At 47.8% G+C, this 19,296-nt stretch overlaps 1 protein-coding gene across 4 annotated transcripts in view; it reads right to left on the reverse strand.

Moving 5' to 3' along the window:
- LOC129843056 (transmembrane protein 198-B-like) overlaps nucleotides 1-19,296 on the reverse strand; it is a 53,255-nt gene that overhangs the window by 24,526 nt on the left and 9,433 nt on the right. For 2 of the 4 annotated variants that reach the window (XM_055911806.1, XM_055911807.1), the window contains exon 1: nucleotides 165-3,412. The exons of the other annotated variants lie outside the window; for them this stretch is intronic. The gene's annotated coding sequence lies outside the window, so the exon portion shown is untranslated. Of the gene's footprint in view, nucleotides 1-164; nucleotides 3,413-19,296 lie in introns of those variants that run through there. 4 annotated transcript variants of the gene reach the window in all.

Here is a 19,296-nt window from a genome sequence, read left to right on the forward strand (position 1 = left end):
TTAGGAACCCAATAACTAGCCTGCTAATATTGTAGCACAGGCTAAGTCTAGGGGTTCTCGGCCTAGTTACATGGTCTGGAACCTGAATGAATGGTTGAATTTATGTGAGATATCAGCGTTTGAGGACCATGTTGGATGCACGTGCCCAGGATATCGCAACTTACCGAGTTCAGAGCCAGCTCTGTCTTCACCTCTTGGTCGGCCAAGCGAATTATTATTATGTCCAAATGAAACATAAATATTACAAACAGACCTGCCTAAACTATAGACTCAGAACCAGAACTAAAGGCCTCACGACCATCAAACCAACCAGCAGCCTCACGGCCACCAAACCAACCAGCAGCATAATGACCACCAAACCAACCAGCAGCATCATGACCACCAAACCAACCAGCAGCCTCACGGCCAACAAACCAACCAGCAGCCTCATGGCCACCAAACCAACCAGCAGCCTCATGACCACCAAACCAACCAGCAGCCTCATGGCCACCAAACCAAACCAACCAGCAGCCTCATGGCCACCAAACCAACCAGCAGCCTCATGGCCACCAAACCAAACCAACCAGCAGCCTCATGGCCACCAAACCAAACCAACCAGCAGCCTCATGACCACCAAACCAACCAGCAGCTTCATGACCACCAAACCAAACCAACCAGCAGCCTCATGGCCACCAAACCAACCAGCAGCCTCATGGCCACCAAACCAAACCAACCAGCAGCCTCATGGCCACCAAACCAACCAGCAGCTTCATGGCCACCAAACAAAACCAACCAGCAGCCTCATGGCCACCAAACCAACCAGCAGCCTCATGACCACCAAACCAACCAGCAGCCTCATGACCACCAAACCAAACCAACCAGCAGCCTCATGACCACCAAACCAACCAGCAGCCTCATGACCACCAAACCAACCAGCAGCCTCATGGCCACCAAACCAAACCAACCAGCAGCCTCATGGCCACCAAACCAAACCAACCAGCAGCCTCATGGCCACCAAACCAAACCAACCAGCAGCCTCATGACCACCAAACCAAACCAACCAGCAGCCTCATGACCACCAAACCAAACCAACCAGCAGCCTCATGGCCACCAAACCAACCAGCAGCCTCATGACCACCAAATCAACCAGCAGCCACATTACCACCAAACCAACCAGCAGCCTCATGGCATCCAAACCAACCAGCAGCCACATTACCACCAAACCAACCAGCAACCTCATTACCACCAAACCAACCAGCAGCCACATTACCACCAAACCAACCAGCAGCCTCATGGCCACCAAACCAACCAGCAGTCTCAAATTAAATCAAAATCAAATCAAATTGTATTGGTCCCAAACACGTGTTTAGCAGATGTTATTGCGGGTGTAGTCGAAATGCTTGTGTTTCTAGCTCCAACAGTGCAGCAATAATCATCTCACAACAATACACACACATCTAAAGTAAAGGAATGGAATTAAGAATATATACATATTTGGATGAGCAATGTCAGAGCAGCATAGACTAAGATACAGTAGAATAGTATAGAATACAGTATATTCATATGAGATGAGTAATACATAGACTAAGATACAGTAGAATAGAATACAGTATATTCATATGAGATGAGTAATACATAGACTAAGATACAGTAGAATAGAATACAGTATATTCATATGAGATGAGTAATGCATAGACTAAGATACAGTAGAATAGTGTAGAACACAGTATATTCATATGAGATGAGTAATACATAGACTGAGATACAGTAGAATAGAATACAGTATATTCATATGAGATGAGTAATGCATAGACTAAGATACAGTAGAATAGTGTAGAACACAGTATATTCATATGAGATGAGTAATACATAGACTGAGATACAGTAGAATAGAATACAGTATATTCATATGAGATGAGTAATACATAGACTAAGATACAGTAGAATAGTGTAGAACACAGTATATTCATATGAGATGAGTAATACATAGACTGAGATACAGTAGAATAGAATACAGTATATTCATATGAGATGAGTAATACATAGACTAAGATACAGTACAATAGTGTAGAACACAGTATATTCATATGAGATGAGTAATACATAGACTGAGATACAGTAGAATAGTATAGAATATAGCATATACATATGAAATGAGTAATACATAGACTAAGATACAGTAGAATAGTGTAGAATATAGTATATTCATATGAGATGAGTAATACATAGACTAAGATACAGTAGATAGTATAGAATACAGTATATACATATGAAATGAGTAATGCAAAATATGTAAACATTATTAAAGTGACTAGTGTTCCATTATTACAGTGACTAGTGTTCCATTATTACAATGACCAGTGTTCCATTATTACAGTGACCAGTGTTCCATTATTAAAGTGACCGGTGTTCCATTATTACAGTGACCAGTGTTCCATTATTACAGTGACCAGAGTTCCATTGACTAGTGTTCCATTATTACAGTGACCAGTGTTCCATTATTACAGTGACTAGTGTTCCATTATTAAAGTGGCCAGTGTTCCATTATTACAATGACCAGTGTTCCATTATTACAGTGACTAGTGTTCCATTATTACAGTGACTAGTGTTCCATTATTACAATGATCAGTGTTCCATTATTACAGTGACCAGTGTTCCATTATTAAAGTGACCGGTGTTCCATTATTACAGTGACCAGTGTTCCATTATTACAGTGACCAGAGTTCCATTGACTAGTGTTCCATTATTACAGTGACCAGTGTTCCATTATTACAGTGACTAGTGTTCCATTATTAAAGTGACCAGTGTTCCATTGACTAGTGTTCCATTATTACAGTGACCAGTGTTCCATTATTACAGTGACTAGTGTTCCATTATTAAAGTGGCCAGTGTTCCATTGACTAGTGTTCCATTATTAAAGTGACCAGTGTTCCATTATTACAGTGACTAGTGTTCCATTATTACAGTGACCAGTGTTCCATTATTAAAGTGACCAGTGTTCCATTATTACAGTGACTAGTGTTCCATTATTAAAGTGGCCAGTGTTCCCAGTCTATGTTTGGTGGCCTCATTTCCAGCGGGGACGTCACATGACTGACCATCACCCTAATTGGCAGCACCTGGTGTGATTATCAATCAGGCTCAACATCTGGACAAGGTTTCTGCTGCACCCTGGGGAAGTGTAACTTGGATAGTGTATTTGTTTATGTCCTAATACTAACCTTCCCCCATATCATAGAAGTACTTCTTTCAGCCGTTTCAGAGAGAAAAGAGAGAGAGAGTAGGATGGAAAGACAGGAAAGATAGCCTTATTGATTGGATGCTTTTCCAAGTGAAATATGTCCTTGTATTACGTTCGTGAGCAGCATGCCAAGAGAGAGCCTCTCTCATCATAAAGACACAGACAAGAAAGCCTAGCTTCCCTCCTGATCCTCCTCTCTACCTCCTACCCTCTACCTCCTACCCTCCACCTCCTACCCTCTACCTCCTACCCTCTACCTCCTACCCTCCACCTCCTACCCTCTACCTCCTACCCTCTACCTCCTACCCTCTACCTCCTCCTCTCTACCTCCTACCCTCTACCTCCTACCCTCTACCTCCTCCTCTCTACCTCCTACCCTCTAACTCCTCCTCTATATCCTCCTCTCTACCTCCTACCCTCTACCTCCTCCTCTCTACCTCCTCCTCTCTACCTCCTCCTCTCTACCTCCTCCTCTCTACCTCCTCCTCTCTACCTCCTACCCTCTACCTCCTCCTCTCTACCTCCTCCTCTCTACCTCCTCCTCTCTACCTCCTCCTCTCTACCTCCTCCTCTCTACCTCCTACCCTCTACCTCCTACCCTCTACCTCCTACCCTCTACCTCCTCCTCTCTACCTCCTCCTCTCTACCTCCTACCCTCTACCTCCTCCTCTCTACCTCCTCCTCTCTACCTCCTCCTCTCTACCTCCTACCCTCTACCTCCTCCTCTCTACCTCCTCCTCTCTACCTCCTCCTCTCTACCTCCTCCTCTCTAACTCCTCCTCTCTAACTCCTCCTCTCTAACTCCTCCTCTCTACCTCCTCCCCTCTACCTCCTCCCCTCTACCTCCTCCCCTCTACCTCCTCCTCTCTACCTCCTCCTCTCTACCTCCTACCCTCTACCTCCTCCTCTCTACCTCCTCCTCTCTACCTCCTCCTCTCTACCTCCTCCTCTCTAACTCCTCCTCTCTAACTCCTCCTCTCTAACTCCTCCTCTCTAACTCCTCCTCTCTACCTCCTCCCCTCTACCTCCTCCCCTCTACCTCCTCCCCTCTACCTCCTCCTCTCTACCTCCTCCTCTCTACCTCCTCCTCTCTACCTCCTCCTCTCTACCTCCTCCTCTCTACCTCCTCCTCTCTTCCTCCTACCCTCTACCTCCTACCCTCTAACTCCTCCTCTCTATCTCCTCCTCTCTACCTCCTCCTCTCTACCTCCTCCTACCCTCTAACTCCTCCTCTCTACCTCCTCCTCTCTACCTCATCCTCTCTACCTCCTCCTATCTACCTCCTCCTCTCTACCTCCTCCTCTCTACCTCCTCCTCTCTACCTCCTCCTCTCTACCTCCTACCCTCTACCTCCTACCCTCTACCTCCTACCCTCTACCTCCTACACTCTACCTCCTACCCTCTAACTCCTCCTCTCTACCTCCTCCCCTCTACATCCTCCTCCTCTCTACCTCCTCCTCTCTACCTCCTCCTCTCTATCTCCTCTTCCCCTCTACCTTCTCCTCCTCTCTACCTCATCCTCATCTCTACCTCCTCCTCCTCTCTACCTCCTCCTCCCCTCTACATCCTCCTCCCCTCTACATCCTCCTCCCCTCCACATCCTCCTCCCCTCTACCTCCTTCTCCTCTTTAACTCCTACTCCTCCAATATATCTCCTCCTGCCCTCTACCTCCTCCTCCCCTCCACATCCTCCTTCCCTTTACCTCCTCCACTCTACCTAAGGGTTAAGGCTAGTGTTAGGGTTAGGATTTGAATAAGGGTTTGGGTTAAGGTTAAGGTTAGGGTTAGGATTAGAATAAGGGTTAGGGTTAAGGTTAGGGTTAGGATTAGAATAAGGGTTAGGGTTAAGGTTAGGGTTAGGATTAGGGTTAGGATTAGAATAAAGGTTAGGGTTAAAGTTAGTGTTAGGGTTAGGAATAGAATAAGGGTTAGGTTTAGAATAAGGGTTAGGATTAGATTAAGGGTTAGGATTAGAATAAGGGTTAGGATTAGAATAAGGGTTAGGGTTAGAATAAGGGTTAGGATTAGAATAAGGGTTAGGATTAGAATAAGGGTTAGGGTTAAGGTTAGTGTTAGTGTGTTGAGCATGTACACATAGACTATCCAAATAAAGTGTTACCTAACTTAAGTTTGAGAAAAAGGGATTGGTCAAAAGATGGCTGAGTTATTGATACATCAAAAAGCAGATGTTTTCTGGTATTGAGAGATAAACATGGCTTTCACTGATTGTACATAAAGAAAGACAGTCCCTACATGATAGAGTGCTTGCTTTGTTATCCAACAGATCTTGTGTCCAAAAAATGTGAACCCCGTTCATTGCTGCTCACAGCTATATTTTGTGTGAATATTGTTTTAGGCAAAATGGTGCTACTGTAGCTACTGAAATAAAAAATGCAGGTAGCACAGCAAACATTTTAGGAGCATATGCCACCAAAAAAGGGTAGCAAAAGAGCCTCAAAAGAGCCTCAAATCATCAGGGCATGGACTCTACAAGGTGTCTAAAGCGTTCCACAGGGATGCTGACCCATGTTGACTCCAATGCTTCCCACAGTTGTGTCAGGCTGGTTGGATGTCGTTTCGGTGGTGGACCGTTCTTGATAAACATACACAATCCTCAATTGTCTCAAGGCTTAAAAATCCTTCTTTAACCCGTCTCCTCTCCTTCATCTACACTGATATGAAGTGGATTTAACAGGTGACGTCAATAAGAGATCATAGTGTTCACCTGGATTCTACCTGGTCAGTCTATGTCATGGAAAAAGCAGGTGTTCTTAAATGAGTTTACAGAAAATAACCATTGTGCCATTTCTACAGGAGTTGGTATGCTTTCTAAGGCCTGTGTTTCTTATTCTGACAGGGAGGACTGGAGCCCTACCAGACCCTGTCTGTCAGTCTCTAAAACAGTTTGATGTTGCTGGGACTGGAGCACTACCACACCCTGTCTGTCAGTCTCTAAAACAGTTTGATGTTGCTGGGACTGGAGCACTACCAGACCCTGTCTGTCAGTCTCTAAAACAGTTTGATGTTGCTGGGACTGGAGCCCTACCAGACCCTGTCTGTCAGTCTCTAAAACAGTTTGATGTTGCTGGGACTGGAGCACTACCAGACCCTGTCTGTCAGTCTCTAAAACAGTTTGATGTTGCTGGGACTGGAGCACTACCAGACCCTGTCTGTCAGTCTCTAAAACAGTTTGATGTTGCTGGGACTGGAGCACTACCAGACCCTGTCTGTCAGTCTCTAAAACAGTTTGATGTTGCTGGGACTGGAGCACTACCTGACCCTGTCTGTCAGTCACTAAAACAGTTTGATGTTGTTGGGACTGGAGCGCTACCAGACCCTGTCTGTCAGTCTCTAAAACAGTTTGATGTTGCTGGGACTGGAGCACTACCTGACCCTGTCTGTCAGTCTCTAAAACAGTTTGATGTTGCTGGGACTGGAGCACTACCAGACCCTGTCCGTCAGTCTCTAAAACAGTTTGATGTTGCTGGGACTGGAGCACTACCAGACCCTGTCTGTCAGTCTCTAAAACAGTTTGATGTTGCTGGGACTGGAGCACTACCAGACCCTGTCTGTCAGTCTCTAAAACAGTTTGATGTTGCTGGGACTGGAGCCCTACCAGACCCTGCCTGTCAGTCTGTAAAACAGTTTGATGTTGTTGGGACTGGAGCACTACCAGACCCTGTCTGTCAGTCTCTAAAACAGTTTGATGTTGCTGGGACTGGAGCACAACCAGACCCTGTCTGTCAGTCTCTAAAACAGTTTGATGTTGCTGGGTCTGGAGCACTACCAGACCCTGTCTGTCAGTCTCCAAAACAGTTTGATGTTGCTGGGACTGGAGCACTACCAGACCCTGTCTGTTAGTCTCTAAAACAGTTTGATGTTGCTGGGACTGGAGCACTACCAGACCCTGTCTGTCAGTCTCTAAAACAGTTTGATGTTGCTGGGACTGGAGCACTACCAGACCCTGTCTGTCAGTCTCTAAAACAGTTTGATGTTGCTTGGACTGGAGCACTACTAGACCCTGTCTGTCAGTCTCTAAAACAGTTTGATGTTGCTGGGACTGGAGCACTACCAGACCCTGTCTGTCAGTCTCTAAAACAGTTTGATGTTGCTGGGACTGGGGCACTACCAGACCCTGTCTGTCTGTCTCTAAAACAGTTTGATGTTGCTGGGACTAGAACACTACCAGACCCTGTCTGTCAGTCTCTAAAACAGTTTGATGTTGCTTGGACTGGAGCACCATGAGACCCTGTCTGTCAGTCTCTAAAACAGTTTGATGTTGTTGGGACTGGAGCACTACCAGACCCTGTCTGTCAGTCTCTAAAACAGTTTGATGTTGCTGGGACTGGAGCACTACCAGACCCTGTCTGTCAGTCTCTAAAACAGTTTGATGTTGCTGGGACTGGAGCACTACCAGACCCTGTCTGTCAGTCTCTAAAACAGTTTGATGTTGTTGGGACTGGAGCACTACCAGACCCTGTCTGTCAGTCTCTAAAACAGTTTGATGTTGCTGGGTCTGGAGCACTACCAGACCCTGTCTGTCAGTCTCTAAAACAGTTTGATGTTGCTGGGACTGGAGCACTACCAGACCCTGTCTGTCAGTCTCTAAAACAGTTTGATGTTGCTGGGACTGGAGCCCTAACAGACCCTGTCTGTCAGTCTCTAAAACAGTTTGATGTTGCTGGGACTGGAGCACTACCAGACCCTGTCTGTTAGTCTCTAAAACAGTTTGATGTTGCTGGGACTGGAGCACTACCAGACCCTGTCTGTTAGTCTCTAAAACAGTTTGATGTTGCTGGGACTGCTACCAGACCCTGTCTGTCAGTCTCTAAAACAGTTTGATGTTGCTGGGGGACTGGAGCACTACCAGACCCTGTCTGTCAGTCTCTAAAACAGTTTGATGTTGCTGGGACTGGAGCACTACCAGACCCTGTCTGTCAGTCTCTAAAACAGTTTGATGTTGCTGGGACTGGAGCACTACCAGACCCTGTCTGTTAGTCTCTAAAACAGTTTGATGTTGCTGGGACTGGAGCACTACCAGACCCTGTCTGTTAGTCTCTAAAACAGTTTGATGTTGCTGGGACTGCTACCAGACCCTGTCTGTCAGTCTCTAAAACAGTTTGATGTTGCTGGGGGACTGGAGCACTACCAGACCCTGTCTGTCAGTCTCTAAAACAGTTTGATGTTGCTGGGACTGGAGCACTACCAGACCCTGTCTGTCAGTCTCTAAAACAGTTTGATGTTGCTGGGACTGGAGCACTACCAGACCCTGTCTGTCAGTCTCTAAAACAGTTTGATGTTGCTGGGACTGGAGCCCTACCAGACCCTGTCTGTCAGTCTCTAAAACAGTTTGATGTTGTTGGGACTGGAGCACTACCAGACCCTGTCTGTCAGTCTCTAAAACAGTTTGATGTTGCTTGAAATAATCCTGGAGCCTCTGTGGTTAGGGTGAATCCCGTCTCTTTTAGAAGTGTAAAAAGTGCTGGTTTCTCCCAAAGCAAATGATCGGAAACCCCAGGAAGGTGGAGGATGGCCCGAGACCCTTCTGTCTGAACTGTGGTGGCCGTGGGGGAGAGTGGTGGAGGCCGTGGGGGAGAGTGGTGGAGGCCGTGGGGGAGAGTGGTGGAGGCCGTGGGGGAGAGTGGTGGAGGCCGTGGGGGAGAGTGGTGGTGGCCGTGGGGGAGAGTGTTGGAGGCCGTGGGGGAGAGTGTTGGAGGCCGTGGGGGAGAATGGTGGAGGCCGTGGGGGAGAGTGGTGGAGGCCGTGGGGGAGAGTGTTGGAGGCCGTGGGGGAGAATGGTGGAGGCCGTGGGGGAGAGTGGTGGTGGCCGTGGGGGAGAGTGTTGGAGGCCGTGGGGGAGAGTGGTGGAGGCCGTGGGGGAGAGTGGTGGTGGCCGTGGGGGAGAGTGGTGGAGGCCGTGGGGGAGAGTGGTGGTGGCCGAGGGGGACAGTGGTGGAGGCCGTGGGGGAGAGTGGTGGAGGCCGTGGGGGAGAGTGGTGGAGGCCGTGGGGGAGAGTGGTGGAGGCCGTGGGGGAGAGTGGTGGAGGCCATGGGGGAGAGTGTTGGAGGCCGTGGGGGAGAATGGTGGAGGCCGTGGGGGAGAGTGGTGGAGGCCGTGGGGGAGAGTGTTGGAGGCCGTGGGGGAGAGTGGTGGTGTAGCTATGACAAAAAAAATATTTAGAGAAAGAAGATTTTATAAAAACATCCAACTAAGTATAGCAGGATGTATTTTATTAACATTATCTATATATTAGGGTCTATTAGGCTGTTTAGTGTGAATATTTTAGCAGACATCACAGAGAGACAGAGACAGACAGTGGCCTGCATCATGCCTGGGAAGAGAAACACCACCTCCATCATTCTATCTGAGCAGAGCAGTTCCCACTTCCTATCCAGGTCACTAGAAAGAGAAACACATCCATCTCTCTCTCTCTCTCTATCTCTCTCTCTCTCTCCCTCCCTTTTTATCTAACAGCTCTCTCTCTCTCTCCCTCCCTTTTTATCTAACAGCTCTCTCTCTCTCTCCTTCCCTTTTTATCTAACAGCTCTCTCTGTCTCTCTCTCTCTCTCTCTCTCGCTCTTTGTCTTTCTATTAATTTGGGCTTGATTTGCATGGGAAACATACTGTATGTTTACATTGCCAAAGCAAGTGAAATAAACAAGAAACAAACGTGAGAAGAAACAACAGAAAAAAACATTAAAAACAACATTTAAGAAACATTGCACTCATAAAGGTTTCAAAAGGATAAAGACATTTCCATAATTAGCTACTGTGTTTTAGCAACGTGTAAATAGTTAACTAAACACAGAAGTATTGGTGGGATTTATTTATTATTTATTTATTTACTATGTTGTTTGTGCTCCTCTGGTTGCCCTGTTTTGAACAAATCTTGCTGCTGTGATTACTGTGGTATTTCACCTAACAGATATCAAATCAAATGTCTGTTTGTCCCACACGCCGAAAACAACAGGTGTAGACCTTACAGTGAAATGCTTTACTTACAAGCCCTTATTAACCAACAAATCAGTTTTAATAAAAAATAGGTCTTACGTAGAAAATAGATAAGTAAGAAATTAACACAAAAATAACAGATCAGCAGTATAATAACAGGAGTGAGGCTATATACGGGGTGTTACGGTACTGAGTCAATGTGGAGGCTATATACAGGGTGTTACGGTACAGAGTCAATGTGGAGGCTATATACAGGGGGTACCAGTACAGAGTCAATGTGGAGGCTATATACAGGGTGTTACGGTACAGAGTCAATGTGGAGGCTATATACAGAGTGTTACGGTATAGAGTCAATGTGGAGGCTATATACAGGGTGTTACGGTACAGAGTCAATGTGGAGGCTATATACAGGGGGTACCGGTACAGAGTCAATGTGGAGGCTATATATAGGGTATTCGCTCTGCATTCGCTCTGCATTCGCTCTGCAGGTAGTATAACTTTTATAACTTTTCATTACATCTCATTATAGTACAACGATTTAATTTGTCCAACCTTAGCAATTTCTTCTTAACTAGCTACATAGCCGTCTGTGTATCAAAGATAACTGCGTAATTATCGTATTTCGTCGTCTCGTTGTCCACTGCTATCTGCCCAGCAGCTAGCAAACGTCCACCGTCTACCGAATAGTAGTATAACTTTTCATTACATTTCATTATAGTACAACGGTCTGATTTTCATTTTCATTACAGTACAACGGTTTGATTTGTTTGATCTTAGCTAGCTACATAGCCGTCTTTTATCAAACATAATTGCGTCGTTATTGAGGTTCGCTAGCGAGCTATTTTCGTTCGAAATTAACGCAACGTAGCCAACACTGCTAGCTAGCCAGCTTGCCACCGAAGAGCATTGTAGAAACGATTACAATACAACGGAACGACTTGTTTTGTGTAGTGTTAGCTAGCTACATAGTTTTCTTTGCTAGCTTTGTATCTAAGATAATTGTGTAACTTTGAGTAATTATCGGTTAGCTAGCCAGCTAGTTTCGCCTGCCGCGCTGCCGTCCTCCTACCTAGCCAACACTGCTAGCTAACACTGCTAGCTAGCCAACTTCTACCGAATAGCAGCACTGTAGAAACTTACATTACAACGGAACGACTTGATTAGCGTAGTGTTAGCTAGTTGTCTTTGCTGTCCTTGTATCCATGATAATTGTGTAGTTTAGAGAAACTTAGAGAAACTGTCGAGGTCACCTAGCCAGCTTCACTTTCAACAACGCAGCTACTGCTAGCCAGGCTACTTCACCAGCCAGCAGTACTATATCATTTTAGTCAATAAGATTTTTAATTTTATTGATTTTTTGCTACGTAAGCTTAACTTTCTGAACATTCGAGACGTGTAGCCCACTTGTCATTCTAATCTCCTTTGCTTTAGCGTAGCCTCTTCTGTAGCCTGTCAAATATGTGTCTGTCTATCCCTGTTCTCTCCTCTCTGCACAGACCATACAAACGCCTCACACCGCGTGGCCGCGCCCACCCTAACCTGGTGGTCCCAGCCCGCACGACCCACGTGGAGTTCCAGGTCTCCGGTAGCCTCTGGAACTGCCGATCCGCGGCCAACAAGGCAGAGCTCATCTCAGCCTATGCGTCCCTCCAGTCCCTCGACTTCTTGGCACTGACGGAAACATGGCTCACCACAGATAACACTGCTACTCCTACTGCTCTCTCTTCGTCTGCCCACGTGTTCTCGCACACCCCGAGAGCTTCTGGTCAGCGGGGTGGTGGCACCGGGATCCTCATCTCTCCCAAGTGGTCATTCTCTCTTTCTCCCCTTACCCATCTGTCTATCGCCTCCTTTGAATTCCATGCTGTCACAGTTACCAGCCCTTTCAAGCTTAACATCCTTATCATTTATCGCCCTCCAGGTTCCCTTGGAGAGTTCATCAATGAGCTTGATGCCTTGATAAGCTCCTTTCCTGAGGACGGCTCACCTCTCACAGTTCTGGGTGACTTTAACCTCCCCATGTCTACCTTTGACTCATTCCTCTCCGCCTCCTTCTTTCCACTCCTCTCCTCTTTTGACCTCACCCTCTCACCTTCCCCCCCTACTCACAAGGCAGGCAATACGCTTGACCTCATCTTTACTAGATGCTGTTCTTCCACTAACCTCATTGCAACTCCCCTCCAAGTCTCCGACCACTACCTTGTATCCTTTTCCCTCTCGCTCTCATCCAACACTTCCCACACTGCCCCTACTCGGATGGTATCGCGCCGTCCCAACCTTCGCTCTCTCTCCCCCGCTACTCTCTCCTCTTCCATCCTATCATCTCTTCCCTCTGCCCAAACCTTCTCCAACCTATCTCCTGATTCTGCCTCCTCAACCCTCCTCTCCTCCCTTTCTGCATCCTTTGACTCTCTATGTCCCCTATCCTCCAGGCCGGCTCGGTCCTCCCCTCCCGCTCCGTGGCTCGACGACTCATTGCGAGCTCACAGAACAGGGCTCCGGGCAGCCGAGCGGAAATGGAGGAAAACTCGCCTCCCTGCGGACCTGGCATCCTTTCACTCCCTCCTCTCTACATTTTCCTCTTCTGTCTCTGCTGCTAAAGCCACTTTCTACCACTCTAAATTCCAAGCATCTGCCTCTAACCCTAGGAAGCTCTTTGCCACCTTCTCCTCCCTCCTGAATCCTCCTCCCCCTCTCCCCCCCTCCTCCCTCTCTGCAGACGACTTCGTCAACCATTTTGAAAAGAAGGTCGACGACATCCGATCCTCGTTTGCTAAGTCAAACGACACCGCTGGTTCTGCTCACACTGCCCTACCCTGTGCTTTGACCTCTTTCTCTCCTCTCTCTCCAGATGAAATCTCGCGTCTTGTGACGGCCGGCCGCCCAACAACCTGCCCGCTTGACCCTATCCCCTCCTCTCTTCTCCAGACCATTTCCGGAAACCTTCTCCCTTACCTCACCTCGCTCATCAACTCATCCCTGACCGCTGGCTACGTCCCTTCCGTCTTCAAGAGAGCGAGAGTTGCACCCCTTCTGAAAAAACCTACACTCGATCCCTCCGATGTCAACAACTACAGACCAGTATCCCTTCTTTCTTTTCTCTCCAAAACTCTTGAACGTGCCGTCCTTGGCCAGCTCTCCTGCTATCTCTCTCAGAATGACCTTCTTGATCCAAATCAGTCAGGTTTCAAGACTAGTCACTCAACTGAGACTGCTCTTCTCTGTATCACGGAGGCGCTCCGCACTGCTAAAGCTAACTCTCTTTCCTCTGCTCTCATCCTTCTAGACCTATCGGCTGCCTTCGATACTGTGAACCATCAGATCCTCCTCTCCACCCTCTCCGAGTTGGGCATCTCCGGCGCGGCCCACGCTTGGATTGCGTCCTACCTGACAGGTCGCTCCTACCAGGTGGCGTGGCGAGAATCTGTCTCCTCACCACGCGCTCTCACCACTGGTGTCCCCCAGGGCTCTGTTCTAGGCCCTCTCCTATTCTCGCTATACACCAAGTCACTTGGCTCTGTCATAACCTCACATGGTCTCTCCTATCATTGCTATGCAGACGACACACAACTAATCTTCTCCTTTCCCCCTTCTGATGACCAGGTGGCGAATCGCATCTCTGCATGTCTGGCAGACATATCAGTGTGGATGACGGATCACCACCTCAAGCTGAACCTCGGCAAGACGGAGCTGCTCTTCCTCCCGGGGAAGGACTGCCCGTTCCATGATCTCGCCATCACGGTTGACAACTCCATTGTGTCCTCCTCCCAGAGCGCTAAGAACCTTGGCGTGATCCTGGACAACACCCTGTCGTTCTCAACTAACATCAAGGCGGTGGCCCGTTCCTGTAGGTTCATGCTCTACAACATCCGCAGAGTACGACCCTGCCTCACACAGGAAGCGGCGCAGGTCCTAATCCAGGCACTTGTCATCTCCCGTCTGGATTACTGCAACTCGCTGTTGGCTGGGCTCCCTGCCTGTGCCATCAAACCCCTACAACTCATCCAGAACGCCGCAGCCCGTCTGGTGTTCAACCTTCCCAAGTTCTCTCACGTCACCCCGCTCCTCCGCTCTCTCCACTGGCTTCCAGTTGAAGCTCGCATCCGCTACAAGACCATGGTGCTTGCCTACGGAGCTGTGAGGGGAACGGCACCTCAGTACCTTCAGGCTCTGATCAGGCCCTACACCCAAACAAGGGCACTGCGTTCATCCACCTCTGGCCTGCTCGCCTCCCTACCACTGAGGAAGTACAGTTCCCGCTCAGCCCAGTCAAAACTGTTCGCTGCTCTGGCACCCCAATGGTGGAACAAACTCCCTCACGACGCCAGGACAGCGGAGTCAATCACCACCTTCCGGAGACACCTGAAACCCCACCTCTTCAAGGAATACCTAGGATAGGATAAAGCAATCCTTCTGCCCCCCCCCCCCCTTAAAAGATTTAGATGCACTATTGTAAAGTGGCTGTTCCACTGGATGTCATTAGGTGAATGCACCAATTTGTAAGTCGCTCTGGATAAGAGCGTCTGCTAAATGACTTAAATGTAAATGTAAATGTAAATGTATTACGGTACAGAGTCAATGTGGAGGCTATATACAGGGGGTACTGGTACAGAGTCAAAGTGGAGGCTATATACAGGGTATTACGGTACAGAGTCAATGTGGAGGCTATATACAGGGTGTTACGGCACAGAGTCAATTTGGAGACTATATACAGGGTGTTACGGTACAGAGTCAATGTGGAGGCTTTATACAGGGTATTATGGTACAGAGTCAATGTGCGGGGGTACAGGTTAGTCGAGGTATGGGAGTTAACAAATCAAACATAGATTTTCACATTTTGTGTGGGTGTGATCTGTGGGAAATATGTCTCTCTAATATTGTCATACCTTTGGCAGGCGGTAAGGAAGTACGGCTGAGTTTCCACCTCATTTTGTGGGCAGTGGGCACATACCCTGTCTTCTCTTGAGGGCCAGGTCTGCCTACGGAGGCCTTTCTCAACCTATGGCAGGCTGCCTACTCTCTATCTCTCTCTCTCTCTCTGTCTTCTCTCTCTCTCTCTCTCTCTCTCTGTCTTCTCTCTCTATCACCTCCTTGTATCTCTCACTCTCTGTCTCTCACTCTCTCTGTCTCTTTCACGCTCTCTGTCTCTCTCACTCTCTGTCTCTCTCACTCTCTCGGTCTCTCTCACTCTCTCGGTCTCTCTCACTCTCTCGGTCTCTCTCACTCTCTCGGTCTCTCTCACTCTCTCGGTCTCTCTCACTCTCTCGGTCTCTCTCACTCTCTCGGTCTCTCTCTGTCTCTCTCTCTTTCTTTCTCTTTCTCGTTCTGCTATAATTGTCTACAACCGGGCTTCTTCCCAGATCAACACCAACACACCTAGCACTAGATTAAGATCACACTTCATCCACCCAAGACACCACACTTGCCCACTCTGAGCCAGTGCCTGAGAGCCAGGGAGAAGCTACTGTTGTTTTGAGGCCAGAGCAGCTGTGTGTGTGTGTGTGTGTGTGTGTGTGTGTGTGTGTGTGTGTGTGTGTGTGTGTGTGTGTGTGTGTGTGTGTGTGTGTGTGTGTGTGTGTGTGTGTGTGTGTGTGTGTGTTACCAAATTAACGTAAGAACATAATGTTACAACAACTGTGGCCCCTAATTACAGCAGAACCATATACATTCTGGATGGCAACTGTGTCCCCTAATTACAGTAGAACCATATACAATCTGGACGACAACTGTAATTGTATTTATTTTAATCCCAGGCCCCCGTCACAGCGGGAGACATTTTGCCTTTTGGTAGGCCGTCATAGTAAATAAGAATTTGTTCTTAACTGACTTGCCTAGTTAACATTTTCTTTATTTTATTATAATAATGATATCCCTAGTCAGCTGTGTTAACCACACAACCAATCTCACTATGATATCCCTAGTCCACGGTGTTAACCATACAGCCAGTCTCACTATGATATCACTAGTCCACGGTGTTACCCACACAGCCAGGCTCACTATGATATCCCTAGTCCACTGTGTTACGCACACAGCCAGTCTCACTATGATATCCCTAGTCCACTGTGTTACGCACACAGCCAGGCTCACTATGATATCCCTAGTCCACGGTGTTAACCATACAGCCAGTCTCACTATGATATCCCTAGTCCACGGTGTTACCGACACAGCCAGGCTCACTATGATATCCCTAGTCCACTGTGTTACGCACACAGCCAGGCTCACTATGATATCCCTAGTCCACTGTGTTACGCACACAGCCAGGCTCACTATGATATCACTAGTCCACTATGTTAACCACACAGCCAGGCTCACTATGATATCCCTAGTCCACTGTGTTACCCACACAGCCAGTCTCACTATGATATCCCTAGTCCACTGTGTTACCCACACAGCCAGGCTCACTATGATATCCCTAGTCCACTGTGTTACGCACACAGCCAGGCTCACTATGATATCCCTAGTCCACGGTGTTACGCACACAGCCAGTCTCACTATGATATCCCTAGTCCACTGTGTTACGCACACAGCCAGGCTCACTATGATATCCCTAGTCCACTGTGTTACGCACACAGCCAGGCTCACTATGATATCCCTAGTCCACTGTGTTAACCACACAGCCAGGCTCACTATGATATCCCTAGTCCATCGTGGAGGACACAGCCAGTCTCACTATGATATCCCTAGTCAACTGTGTTACGCACACAGCCAGTCTCACTATGATATCCCTAGTCCACTGTGTTACGCACACAGCCAGGCTCACTATGATATCCCTAGTCCACTGTGTTAACCACACAGCCAGGCTCACTATGATATCCCTAGTCCACTGTGTTACCCACACAGCCAGTCTCACTATGATATCCCTAGTCCACTGTGTTAACCACACAGCCAGGCTCACTATGATATCCCTAGTCCACTGTGTTACCCACACAGCCAGTCTCACTATAATATCCCTAGTCCACTGTGTTACCCACACAGCCAGGCTCACTATGATATCCCTAGTCCACTGTGTTACGCACACAGCCAGGCTCACTATGATATCCCTAGTCCACTGTGTTACGCACACAGCCAGTCTCACTATGATATCCCTAGTCCACTGTGTTACGCACACAGCCAGGCTCACTATGATATCCCTAGTCCACTGTGTTACGCACACAGCCAGGCTCACTATGATATCCCTAGTCCACTGTGTTAACCACACAGCCAGGCTCACTATGATATCCCTAGTCCATCGTGGAGGACACAGCCAGTCTCACTATGATATCCCTAGTCAACTGTGTTACGCACACAGCCAGTCTCACTATGATATCCCTAGTCCACTGTGTTACGCACACAGCAAGGCTCACTATGATATCCCTAGTCCACTGTGTTAACCACACAGCCAGGCTCACTATGATATCCCTAGTCCACTGTGTTACCCACACAGCCAGTCTCACTATGATATCCCTAGTCCACTGTGTTAACCACACAGCCAGTCTCACTATGATATCCCTAGTCCACTGTGTTAACCACACAGCCAGTCTCACTATGATATCCCTAGTCAACTGTGTTACGCACACAGCCAGTCTCACTATGATATCCCTAGTCCACTGTGTTACGCACACAGCCAGGCTCACTATGATATCCCTAGTCCACTGTGTTAACCACACAGCCAGGCTCACTATGATATCCCTAGTCCACTGTGTTACGCACACAGCCAGTCTCACTATGATATCCCTAGTCCACTGTGTTAACCACACAGCCAGTCTCACTATGATATCCCTAGTCCACTGTGTTACCCACACAGCCAGTCTCACTATGATATCCCTAGTCCACTGTGTTAACCACACAGCCAGGCTCACTATGATATCCCTAGTCCACTGTGTTAACCACACAGCCAGGCTCACTATGATATCCCTAGTCCACTGTGTTAACCACACAGCCAGGCTCACTATGATATCCCTAGTCCACGGTGTTACCCACACAGACAGGCTCACTATGATATCCCTAGTCCACTGTGTTAACCATACAGCCAGTCTCACTCCGATATCCCTAGTCCACTGTGTTAACCATACAGCCAGTCTCACTATGATATCCTTAGTCCACGGTGTTAACCATACAGCCAGGCTCACTATGATATCCCTAGTCCACTGTGTTACGCACACAGCCAGGCTCACTATGATATCCCTAGTCCACTGTGTTAACCACACAGGCAGGCTCACTATGATATCCCTAGTCCACTGTGTTAACCACACAGCCAGGCTCACTATGATATCACTAGTCCACTGTGTTACCCACACAGCCAGTCTCACTATGATATCCCTAGTCCACTGTGTTAACCACACAGCCAGTCTCACTATGATATCCCTAGTCCACTGTGTTACGCACACAGCCAGTCTCACTATGATATCCCTAGTCCACTGTGTTACGCACACAGCCAGTCTCACTATGATATCCCTAGTCCATCGTGGAGGACACAGCCAGTCTCACTATGATATCCCTAGTCCACTGTGTTAACCATACAGCCAGTCTCACTATGATATCCCTAGTCCACTGTGTTAACCACACAGCCAGTCTCACTATGATATCCCTAGTCCACTGTGTTAACCACACAGCCAGTCTCACTATGATATCCCTAGTCCACGGTGTAAACCACACAGCCAGGCTCACTATGATATCCCTAGTCCACTGTGTTACCCACACAGCCAGTCTCACTATGATATCCCTAGTCCACTGTGTTAACCACACAGCCAGTCTCACTATGATATCCCTAGTCCACTGTGTTAACCACACAGCCAGTCTCACTATGATATCCCTAGTCCACTGTGTTAACCACACAGCCAGTCTCACTATGATATCCCTAGTCCACTGTGTTAACCACACAGCCAGTCTCACTATGATATCCCTAGTCCACTGTGTTAACCATACAGCCAGTCTCACTATGATATCCCTAGTCCACTGTGTTACGCACACAGCCAGTCTCACTGTGATATCCCTAGTCCACTGTGTTACGCACACAGCCAGTCTCACTGTGATATCCCTAGTCCACTGTGTTAACCACACAGCCAGTCTCACTATGATATCCCTAGTCCACTGTGTTAACCACACAGCCAGTCTCACTATGATATCCCTAGTCCACGGTGTTAAC

Source organism: Salvelinus fontinalis, unplaced genomic scaffold (assembly GCF_029448725.1).
Source record: "Salvelinus fontinalis isolate EN_2023a unplaced genomic scaffold, ASM2944872v1 scaffold_0096, whole genome shotgun sequence".
Lineage (NCBI taxonomy): Eukaryota > Metazoa > Chordata > Actinopteri > Salmoniformes > Salmonidae > Salvelinus > Salvelinus fontinalis.